We start from the raw sequence: 12,237 nt of genomic DNA, 5'->3' as shown, positions 1-12,237 counted from the left end.
TTCTGCCCTGTCCATCTGGCAACTCTTTTATCTTATTCTCCCCTAAACAAATTCAGTGGATTAAATTATCATGATACTTATGAAATGTTTCCTGTTGTGGCTTCATCAGTGTTGTGGTGTTTTCCCTCTTCACATCCACTCTCCCCCTCCTCATGTCCCTTGCAGCTGCCTTGTCGACTCTGATGCTAACCTGTCCAGGACACAGACTGTATCTTCTACACTACATGCATGTCGGTACAGGGCTGTACGTAATAGTGTTTCTTTCTTGGTTATCTTTTAAATGCTACTGTGATAAACTTAATTCCTAATGTGTCAAACATGGGATAACAAAAATGCAATTAAAATGAACTATTGCATCTACATAACCTGACATGACTTTCTGTAAAGCCTGTGTTTTGCATGTAAAAATTCAGGCAAGTAGTTACAGTAAAAAAAGTTTTGTGTTTCTTCAGCCCTTTAAGAACTCCTGCTAAGAAATCTGTATGCCCACTGGTAGAAGGAAGTAGTGTAGTGGTAGGTGTGCTTCAGGTATTTGTAGGGAATTGCATTATTAAGAGGTTCTCACAAAGGCCAATCAGTACTCATTTTTATGCAAAGGCTTGTGGTTGCAGGTGCTTGAACCATCAACACTTCGATGCCAAATTAGGTATTTCATGTTTGGCTCTGAATAATGCTGAACTACAGGGCAGCGCAACCATTCTGCTGGTGGTGGGGCTTGGTGATTCAGTGTTGGCTGGAGGGAACACCAAATTATGGCTCTCTTCATTCAGATGGAGCCAAAGGCACTGGTGATGATGGTGGGGGATAACAGGTATGTTGACTTAGTTTTGTTCACCTGGAAGTCACAGTGAACTAAGTGACACCGCTTAGTCTGATTGCCAAGTAGAAGCTTGTCCTGTATTTGCAGGGTGTGAAAAGTGATGAAGAAAATTGTTTTGTGATTTCCAAATGCATTCCTACTTTTGAGGGCAGAGGAATTTCTGAAATTGAATTTCAGCTAACAGTTGTTAGCTGTAAATTAATCTGTGCATGTGGATATAGTATGTGAAGAATGGAAGGCATATTTCTGATTGAAACTACCCTGACTCAAGTATTCTTGTACAGCCTTGTCTGTTTTTTCTCTAATTGACCTGCCTCAGATATCAGAGTAGCAACTTCAGCTGTGTTTTGTTTTCAAGGACTTCTGGACATCCTTTGTTGCATCTCGATGTGAGGTTTTAACTTGCTTTGAGTAGCATAAGCTTTTATAAATGTAATCCAAGTAGTATAATTTAAATACAAGTGGGTTTACACCACTTTGAGGTCCCTGATGTGCTATATTAATTTTGGAGTAATTATGTGTTTATCCAGTAGAGAGCACTAATGACACTGCTATCTCTTAGTTGACATTCCCATCAAATTATTCAGTGTTGTCTTATAATTTTGTGCTATGGAGCACTGGGCTGGGGTTGGGACTGTAGGTTTTTCTCTAAATTACTGCATGGCTGAAGCTCTGGTATAAATGGTTTGGGCGGGAATAACGTAAAGCAGGAGTCTGGAGGAAATGCTGAACTAACTTTTACCCACAGTTTGGAGTCACAGCAATACTCCGGTCTCTCCTTTGTGTTGAATAGCTAAGTGAAGGCCTTTAATGTGGAAGTTGATCAGCATCCCTCTTCGAGCTGCTGGTGCCAGGACTGTCAGGATAAATGGCTGACTGCTGGTGCTACAAGTTTCTTAACGGTCTCAGGGAAGTCAGTGGTATAATCAAGGTGGTTCCTGCCTCTTTGTGTGTAGGCAAAATCTTATCAGCAGTGGCTAAAAAAGCATTTTGATTAATAATATTTTACTGTCTGCCTCTGAAGAGCCAAGACAGCTAAGCTGGACATGAGATAGTTTACTGGAGCTGAAATTCTGGAGTCCTCATGGATGATGTAGCATGAGTGAGAAAGACTAACTTGTCTTTGAGACATCAAATGGAGTTTGTGGCCAGCAGTTTAAAAATAACAATCCCTTTACTCACTTTGTGAGAAAATTAGATGGACCAATGAGAAAATATAAACAGACCCATAAAATAATGTTTCAAAATAACTTTGGGAGAGTATCTCAAATTTGTGTCCTGGGTAAAAGGTCTCTCACCATGCTGCCCAGCAATCCAACTGTGTGTGTTCGTAATAGCTCAGCGAACTGTTAACCTTACTTCTGGAGAATGAAGATGCTGCCTGTAGGAGAAAAAGGTGTTTTAATGCTCCCTTAGGGTTATAGAAGAATTTTAATAATGTGACCCGTGTAAATTAATCTTCCTAAATATACAGGCAATCTGAAACAATCACTGAGAGAAGCGTGAGTTAAGTAATTCGTCTCAGTCTTGGATTAATTTAAGAATAACTGTCTGGAGGCAATATCTTTATTACATTATTTGTAAGGACTTAAAGAAAAAAAGCAACAGCCACACTGTGAAGCTGAGCATGAACTTGTATTACCTCTAGGCTTATTGTATGAGCTGATGTTTGGTTTGAATTCCGTTTAGGAGACTGCAGTATTATCTCATAAACAGCTCCCGATTTTTATCCTTACTACTTTACTTCTAATAGAAAAGATTCTATTCAACACATGGGGAAAATGATAACTATAATTATCTAAATAAACTATGTGACATATCATTAAAAAATAGCTTCTATGTTTAAAAGTCAAATTGGTATGGAAAATCTGCTTGTTTGAGGGAGAATGTTTATTGGTTAGAAGAATTTCAAGTTTTTCTAAGTGAAAATGGGTACTTTTAAGAGGGCAGTCGTAGTTGTTGCTGGGAGATTCATCAATTTTGTATATTGGGTTTTGATAATGTGAATGCAATTAACGAATGCAGCATCACATCAGTTAATTCTTTTTTGCTTTTAATTGCATTTGTCAATTGGTCCGAAAATCTACCATCTGGTAACAATCTGCATTAAAATACTGGCCTGCCTGAAATTAATGGGAGTCTTGCCATGGACTTCAGCAAGTCCAGGATTTCACTCTGCTCTTCATCTTGCATGACTATTGCTATTCAGGGTGTGGCAAATATACTATATTCTGCATCCTGATTTATGTGAGCATTTGCTGAGCAGATGTTAGGGAGCTAGACTTGTTCATTTCAATCCATCTCTCCTCTAGCAAGTGAAAAAGTGAGGCCAGATCGGTCTCAGGTGTGGTTCTATTCTTGTGGGATGCTTATAGCGATTACAGTTTCTGATGAGTCAGAAACATTGTGCTGGATTTTAAAAATGCAGCTATAAACTAAGCAAGGATTTATTACTTCCGCTGTCGTGAGCGAGCTGACCAAGCCAATGCTATGCGAGTGGCTAGGGCGGGGGGAGCAGGGGCCAGGCGGCTGTGCTGGGCTTCCAGCTCAGCTGCTGATGTGGTGCTCTTCCTTCTCCGATCACCGCCGCTCCCTGAACAGGGATCACCACCTAGGCACCTGTGGCCAGGGAGAGCGCCTTTGTATCTACAAAGTGCTTGAGTTCCCATTTCCCAGCATAAGCATTGGTCTAAAGATACAAAATAAGATTAGCCCTTACTGCTTAGCTTGAAAGAATGGTAAAAAAAGCCTCCTTGCCAGTCTTTTTTCTTTTTTCAGTTGCAAAATACCTTGTGCGCTTCATTAGTTCAATAATCTTGTATGGGGGGAGGGTGTTTGTCAAAAACCCAGTTTACAATGAAGATAAAATAAGAACGCATAACTGGCATATCTTAGCCTGAACCCACGGTGGGAGTCACTCCCACAGTTATGTCTGGTGCTCGCCAGCTCCTACTGAGCCTGGTATTTTCCCATTGCATTGTTTTTACTGATAGCTTCCATTCAGTAACAACAGAAATCTTTGCAAGGGTGAAAGAGATTAACACTTTATAATTGAGTAAAGAAGTGTTAAGTGATTTCCACAGCCACTGAAGAATGTGTAGCCTATATGATAAAGTAATCTCATGATTTTATCTTTGTTCTTTACTGAAAACAGTTGGTGAGCATTTTATCCCATGTTCAGATATAAAATAAGATCTGTCCTGTTTTGAATCTCTTTTGGGGAGGAGCAGTAAATGAGGGAGGAAGGCTGCCAGAGATAATTACTAAAATGCCCAGCTCATATAGTCACAAGACAAAGCTGTACAGGGTTTCGTGTCGCAAAACATTGAGTAAATTTTTATGAGCAATCATAGTAAGGAAATAAAGCAGTCATAATAGAATAAGATAATATCCTTTTTTTCCTCATGTCTTCCCAAGGAAGACTAATACGTGACAAAAACTGTTTAAATATTATTGCTGTTTAAGGGGGAACTCCTGATACAACAGCAGTGGACAAGAGCTGAGCTCGATTTCTTGCCAGAGAAGTGTGCTTGAGATAACTTGCCTGCTCTGTAACATCCCCCGCTGCAGAGGGATGTTGTCAGCCCCCGGCATTCAGACCCTTTAGACCCCCACTGCTCTGTGAGTGCAGAAGAGCCACAATAATAAATGTTTCCATCTGCTTCTGGTTAGGAGTTTGCGTCTCATCCTATCCTCCACAGCGATCCATGCACTTGAGACAGCCAGGCGTGATTATTTCCATTAGCAAGAACCAAGATCACACCCTGAAAAGCCCCATCTGGTCCAAACCTGCTGTAGATTGCCTGCTGAGCAATGCAGGTCACTATAAGATCATCACACTGATGTCCCATATGCTGACAAGGTCCTGTTCCCATACGTTGGCTGTCTTGCTGCTTCTGAGCCCTCTGCGGGATTAGCCCCAGCAGTCTGAGATGGTTGTCCTTTTGCGTGTATGGCTTTCTGCAGCAGGTGTGTTTCACTGTGTCCACAGACCTGTGCAGTAAAAGTAGAAGATTTGCATATAGGAGCCAGAATTTATGCGTGAGTTGGACCTTGGCTTTGGAGCTGTGTGCCAAAAGAGGTACAGGAATGACCACAGGCTCTGAACATTTGGCATGAAGCGTTCAACTCCTCCGGTGAGCTTTCCTTGGTTGCCCTGCTTCTGTTTCCCTCCCCTCCAGCCCAATCATCCACGTCAGGTAATTTACGCCTACCTACTGGAAGGAAGGAAGGAGAGGTGATTGATGGTGTTGTTTTTAGCTCTTACAAGGTGCTTGGAGGCTGCAGTGGTGACTGCCAAGTGAGAACCTAAGCCTATAAACACCTGCAAATCTTGGTCATGCCTCAACCATTTGTGAATTCTCTGGGAAGATGAAACATGTGGGAATAAAGCTTCATACTACATCATCTCATTCCTGAGTCTACTTAATATTTGATTAATGCAGAGATAGGAAGCTGGTGAATGTTCAGTTTAATAAGCACTTAAATTTGGGTCTGAAATATGCAGTTTACATAGAAACTCATTTGATTTTGGGGGGAGTGCCTCATGAGCTCTTTGTAAACTCTGCAGAGCAGGGACCATGTGTACGGCAGTGTCTGGCCAATACAGCTTTATGCATAGTTTTTAGATCTTAATTTTCTGTGCATAAAATCATGTTATTGGCAAAATTAGTGCTAAATAGTAGTTCATAGCCTTGTAGGAATTTTTGTTGTTGAAACTACTGTGTTGGTGTTTTTTTGAACAGAAAAAGCCACTCAGACTAGCATGCCAGTACTTGTATTAAGACTTCTAAATTCCACAGCATATCTTTCGGTATGTTCCTCAATCCCCCTTCTCTTCCAAATGATCTCTAGGAGTCTGTAGAAGCTATTTCTCCTTAGTCTTTATCTGTACTCTGTCTCTCTCTGTCACATATGCTTGGAAATAAGCTGTAAGGAGTGGGGTTTGCATGCTGACCAGAACCCGCTTCTGTTTCAGAAGACGTAAGCTCATCAACACATTATGAAAAAAATTTAATTCTTGTGTCATCTTAAAGATGCTTCATATAATAAGTAGAAGTTTAATGTTTTTAAGATGTGTAATAGATATTAAACGTAATACAATGCCCAACCCTTTCTGCAGACGAGCATTGACCAGCACAGCGAAGACGTGGAGAATTACTTGTGTGTAGGAACTAATGAGACTAACTCAAATTAGAAATCAGACTAATTGATAGTTTTAATTATTCTTAAGCCCACAAATGTGTCCTAGAGTCTTAAGGCAAAGTTTCATAGGTGGATGAGCCAAATAAGCAACTGGCAGCTATCAGAAGGGAGAGATACCCTATCCTGTCCTCTTACCTTGAGCTGGCTTCAGTGTTCGTGACTGCATTTAAATCAATTTGAAGCACTTAAATGCCTTTCTATTCTGCTGAATGTTCCCACAGATATTCTGGCTTGCTTTCAAAACAGTGTGGGGTGGGGTGTTGCGTTTGTTGTGTTTTGTTGGGGTTTTTTAAGTTCTGCTGGGATAGTGAATTGCATCAACCTACTTTGCAATCGGACAAGTGCTGGTGTCAGCACGAGGGAGGGGGTGACCTGCACAGCTGGGGAGTGAAGGGAGTGAGTTGAGAAGAGAGTATTGCAGGAGGGGAGAGGGAAGCCTTCCATTTCTAGAAGGGCTGGCATGTTAATCTGGCTCCGTTTTATCAGTGTTATATACTTGTCCTTCCATGTATTATAGACGTCCCCTTCAGAAGGCTAAAGGAGTGCAAGGAAGAGAGTGGGGAGATGTCCTGCCTGTTAAATGAAGGATGTAAAATCCTGCTATCTAATTAATTCACTAAGGAGATATATGTATCTTTGTCTCATACTAATGTGTGAAGATGTTAAAACTTGCATTAGCAGACAGAAGGCACCATAATAATAACATTAAGAATGGAGCTGACCTGCTCTTGATTTATTAATGGCACTAGTGGAATTTGAGCTGATTTATCAAGATTAGACTTTATCATGCTTCGTACTTCTACACAAATAGCCCATAAATCATTCATCAATTACATCTCATTGAAAGTTACGTTTTGTTGTATTTTTTCTCAAACCCCTATAGGCATAGAAAGTTGTTTTGATCTGTGTTCACGTGTAATAAAGCTCTTTATCCCTCTTCTTCTTACTGTATTTTGGTGGGGGGGGTTGTTTGTTTGTTTGTTTTAAAAAGATTAAGGCTATACCAGACTTGTACCACCAGTAGCATTAGTTTGAAAGGACACGAGTTTGTGATGCTCTTACAGCGTTAAAAGGCTGCATGCAGGCAGTCTGAGGTGCTCTGGGAAAGCTCGGCATCCTGTGTCACTTGGGTCTTACTGTTCCAAATGGTCATGGATTAAGGTTTTTCTGGATGTTTTCAGAGTAAGGGAATTCTGCAGTTTAAAGATTAAAACTTGCCCCTCTAACATTACTGTGTTGTCTTGCTTTGCACCTGATGTCCCAGCAGTTATATTTTTCCCAGCGCTGCAAGTTCAGCAGTCTTCTCCCCACTCACCACCACTGGAGCTGAGGGTTATTTTCTCTCGCCTACTCACGGGTAGTGCACACTCCTTCCTCTACATACCTGTTCCGGTACGTCTGCCCGAAGCTGTTGCCTTGATCTTCAGCTCTGATCTGAGGTAATTCCACCTACCCAACCAGGACTAACATTTTATGTGTTTCTCAGGGCACACTCTGTTAAAAGTGTAGAGATGATGGTGGTTTTATTCCTCCTTTGCAAAAAGTACTATCTGGCCTCAACTAGTGCCCTCAGCCTCCCAACTTTCCTCCACAACTGTGCAGTAGCTGCTACAGGAGGTTCCCCACACTGAGTGCAGGATCTGCCTCTGGAGTAGGAACCCAAGTGCTGCCTGCTGCCAAAGGCACAAGGAGGCATTTTTCATGGTTGTCAGCAGACGAACCTCATGGTCTGGTGGCTAGCAGACGGTGGCTTTGGGTTTTGTTTTGTTGGGGTTTTTTTTCTGCAAACAGGAAGCAGCATTTCTTCTCTGGACCATGCCTCATGGAAACAACAAACAAAAGAGGAAGCACCCAGTTAGAAATGACTGAGATGGGGAAGGGAAATATTTTTTGTCAAACAGATACACTTTGGGGGGAGAAAAGTGAGTGAAAAGAATAGCCTGTTCTGAATGGGTGTGAGAAGAAAACTGCAGATTTAGAAAAAGCTATAGCCCAGGAATAAGATGGCTAAATGCACTAATTGAAATCAAAACTCTGCCTAGTAAGTGATAGAGGTAGTCACAGCAGACTAAAATTAGTAAAAATACAAGCTAACAATACCAGGAAGGAAAGATTGCCTGAGGGCTTTTGTATCGTAACTTTTAATACGTCAAGGCGAGCCAGTGAGAAAACTGTTCACATGAAGGGTGGATTGGCAGTGCTCTTTCCAAAATATTATTTTTGGGCTGCTCATCTCTAGTGCTTGGTGACGTGGCTTCAGGGAAGGAGACTGCACATTTGTATAGCATGCGAGTTCCTGAAACCATACTGAGCCCTGGGGGATTCTTTATACGGTAACCAAAAACAAGCCATTGCTGCTAGTGAGGACAGCGTCCTCCAGGCAGTACTTGTTATTCAGCAAAAATACTTGAGCATTTCAGTCTAAGGTGTTTCCTTTCCTTGGACACCTCAGTCTGCCTGCCTGTCAGCTGTCTAGAAATGCTTGGATTGCTTGCTTGTGGTTGGATTGAAATGCTTTACTACATTCAGCCCAAAAATGCCTAGCCGTTTTGTTTTGGTGCTCAGTCCCTTCCTAGGATCTACTGGGAGGACTGGTACACCCTTCAGCATACTGGGCTTTTATTATACGTGTGCACCCTTGCCCCCATCCAAGCTTCTAACAGCAATTTTAGAAACTGTATGCTTGGTATGATATCTTTCTGGACTTGTCATTTCCTTTTGTTTGGACTGTTGTGGGAGAAGGTGAGAATAAACATCTCTGTATGATGCATAAAATTTATATGCATAAAATGCATACAAAGTATAAAATCTAAGCAAGACAACTGTAACCATGAGAGGAATAAAACTAACAGCAATGGATCCTTATATTGCAAACTCGGTGTGGGGATTGAGTTAACACAGGCTCCCAGGGAAAGGAGAAAGAGGACTTGGCATGGATCAGATACGGGAAGGAAGGAATTAACTGTTGAGAGGGAAGATAGATACATGCATGAAGCTCCTGGAGCAGAATCCCAAATCACCTTGCATAACACTTTGGGAAAGTTGCCTATGATAATTGTACACCCCTGGATATACATACGGAAGTCAGGAAGAATTAAAAATAAACAACAAAACCATAATGTCTTAAGAAAATAAGGTCAATTTATAAATCTTACAAAATATGCCTATTTTAAAACACTTTATAAAATAACTAGGGGGAGTGCTTAATGCAGATTAAAATAACCTTTGGTCAACAGGACATAATTGGCTCTGTTTCTTTTTATTTTGAGCATTTATACCAACAGAAAGGCTTCGTACAGGAGTTAAGTTACTGTAACCATAAACCAGAAATTGGGAATGTGAAAAGAATAAAAGTACTCACTTTGCCTAATTTAGACCTCTGACAGAGGAGGTCAGATTCTCCACGCTTCCTCCACAGCCAGTGGAAGGAGGAATGGGCCAGTGGCTTTCCGGGAAGCTCTAAAGCTCATCGAAACTGAAACAACTACCATAAGTTTCCAGGCTTGACTTTAAAGAAGAATCTAGGTGAGCTATTTTTAGTGGTGCTATCAATGTAATTGTATGTCAGTGAATAGTGCTGACCTAACGAGGTGATTAGAAAGTAAACTCTCTACTTACCTGGTAGTAATTGGGATCAGTTGTTTTTGTGTGACTAGTTTATGTATTGCCAAATAAAAATATGCTGCAAAGTAAATTGTGTCTAAATAAAAAGCAGGCCATTGATCCCGATGTAACATCTTATAGTTTGTGAAAACCTGACCACTGATCTTTAAAAGCTACTCAATATATAAGAAAATGCTCTTGGATTATCTCAAGAGAAGCATGACCTACTGAGAGTGCCAGTAAACAGTCACTTTTTGATGATCTTGTCGTAATCTGTCTCTTACTGTCTTCAGATGAGTAACTTAATAACAAATGGCTGAAGGTTTTCTTAAGTTTCCATAATAGTTTTTTGGATTCTTTTTTAGTGAGAAGTTGAATAGAAGAGACTCAGGAGGAAAAAAGTGCCAGAAATACAAACCTGGTATTGTCTTTCAGAAATTTCTTACCTGGCTGGGTCAATCTGTATGCTAAGCTGTGGCATCCATAGCATTTAATTTAGCATCATTTCAGAGTCTGGTGGCAGGAGGTGGCTGGGACTGCATGGCCCCCTCCCTTGGCAGCAGCTCTGGAAAGAGACGTGCTGCTCAGGACGGGAAGGAAGAAGACTCCAGCAGAGTACAAATACAACTCCAAAAAGCTGACTTTCCTTTTAAGGCACTCAGGCAAACAAACATACAGGCGCTTGTGTCTTACCGGGGAACCAGAAGTGACACATAAGCCAACATGCAAGTCAAGCTGCAGAATTTTTGCCAGTGGTCGTGCAGTTTCTGTACAAAATCTCAGCTTTCTGGAGTCAGAGCACTGACAAAAACATTGCTAAACTCTCCGTGATCAGTCTAAGCAAGGAATAGTTGGCAGGGGATGCTGAATTAGACCTTAAGTACAACATGATAAAAGTTACTCACCTAACCTTCGCAGCACGATGAAACGGGAGAGAAGTCATTATACACACCTCATAGCCCTGGGAAACTGGGATGGAGTGACCTGACCAAAATTGTGTTGCTGTTGGTTAAGCTGGTAGTTGTGCTCTCAGCATTATGTCAACTGCCCCATGAAGAATAAAGGGGAAAGTGTAAATTGCTTATTTAACACTTAGCAGGCAATTAGTTATTTAGGAAAGAATTGCAATTTAAAAAGACCCTGGTGTGGGTGTAAAGGCAGGATCTTTGAAGTCTGGCTGTGATGGTAAGTTATGCATACTTGTGGTCGGGGGAATCTTTCTATCTAGCATGTTTCCAAAGTTCAATTTTTTAAAAGACAGCTATATTTAATTTTAAAAAGAAGCTATTCTGAATGCCTAAGTACGTATGTCACTCTCCTCATTCAAAATTGGATATTAAAAAAAAACAAAACAGAAGAGTCAAGTTGGACTGTTGGGCTTTTGGATCCAGTCTTTGTGAACTTGAAACCAGTGACCACATGGGGAAGCAAGCTAGAAATGTGGGATTCTAGTTGAGTTTCTGAGTGAGCCAGCTCCTTCTCCTTCTCTTCAGTCTAGAGAAAGGATTTACATTTGTTCCTGTATAAAATTTAAGTGCAGACAGATAGGCAGGCAGAAGTTCATACCTAACCAGGTAGAGGGATTTACAGAAATTGAGATTACATTTTTTACAATCTTGACCTACAAGTGTTGCAGCAAAATTTTGCCATTGAAACTCCATAGGTTTCTTTTGTCCCTCTGGAAGGTGCTCTGAGGGCTGAACTTTTGTTAAAAGCTTTGGGATTTTATGGTACTCGTGCACGTTGTAAACTCCAGAGTTTCCTTTTATTCCTTTCTTCCCCTTCCCAAGTTAATGAAAGCATAAGAAACCATTCGTGCTGGATAGCTCTGGGCTTCTGTGTTCTTAGGAAAAGCAGATGACCAGGTACTTGATCAGTGGAAGACCAGGAAAGCAGAAAGAGGGGAAAAACCTCTGTATTTGCTGCTTACGTAGACAGCAGAAGTAACAGGATTTACAACTGCAGAAGAAAATCACATAACTGTCTCAAAACTTTCATAAAGGGCAATATCAATTATTAAGAATCAGGTATCAGTTAAAAACGGCATCTGAAATAAACCCTTTTCTGGAAAGTGAAGATTTATTTAAAAAAAATCTAGAACGGACAGAGCAGTTGGTTTTGCTGCCTTAGCTGGCGATCGGGGAAAGCCCTAGACCATCCCAGCAGGTCCCCCGGCAGGACGCCCACCGTGCACCCCAGAGAGGGGAGATGAACATCCAGCGTGCTGGGGTGGGGAGGTGTGGAGCTCTCATGCTAGTAATTGTCGGTACTAGATCTGGCCCCTAGAGCTTACATGGCGCACGTGGAAGAGGAAACTTTGTCATGTTTGAACTGGGACTCACGGTTCGGGGGGTTCATACTTTTGCTCTTCTAGGTAGGCTCTGTGTAACTCTGGCTGCACCTCATTTTCACCAGCTATAAAATAGCAAAGGTAATTATATTTCTTCTTAGGGAGTTATGTAAATGTACAAAGGACTGAAGTATTATAGAGATGGTAAATATATGGGGAAAAAAGTAAGGAAATGCATTACCATAGATATTTATTGTACCTACTATGGCCACAGAAATACATTTGGCTAAAAATGATTGTTCTGTTGAACTGAAACTAA

This window comes from Ciconia boyciana, chromosome 5, assembly GCF_034638445.1.
Source record: "Ciconia boyciana chromosome 5, ASM3463844v1, whole genome shotgun sequence".
Taxonomy (NCBI): domain Eukaryota; kingdom Metazoa; phylum Chordata; class Aves; order Ciconiiformes; family Ciconiidae; genus Ciconia; species Ciconia boyciana.
This window is presented reverse-complemented; position numbering follows the sequence as displayed.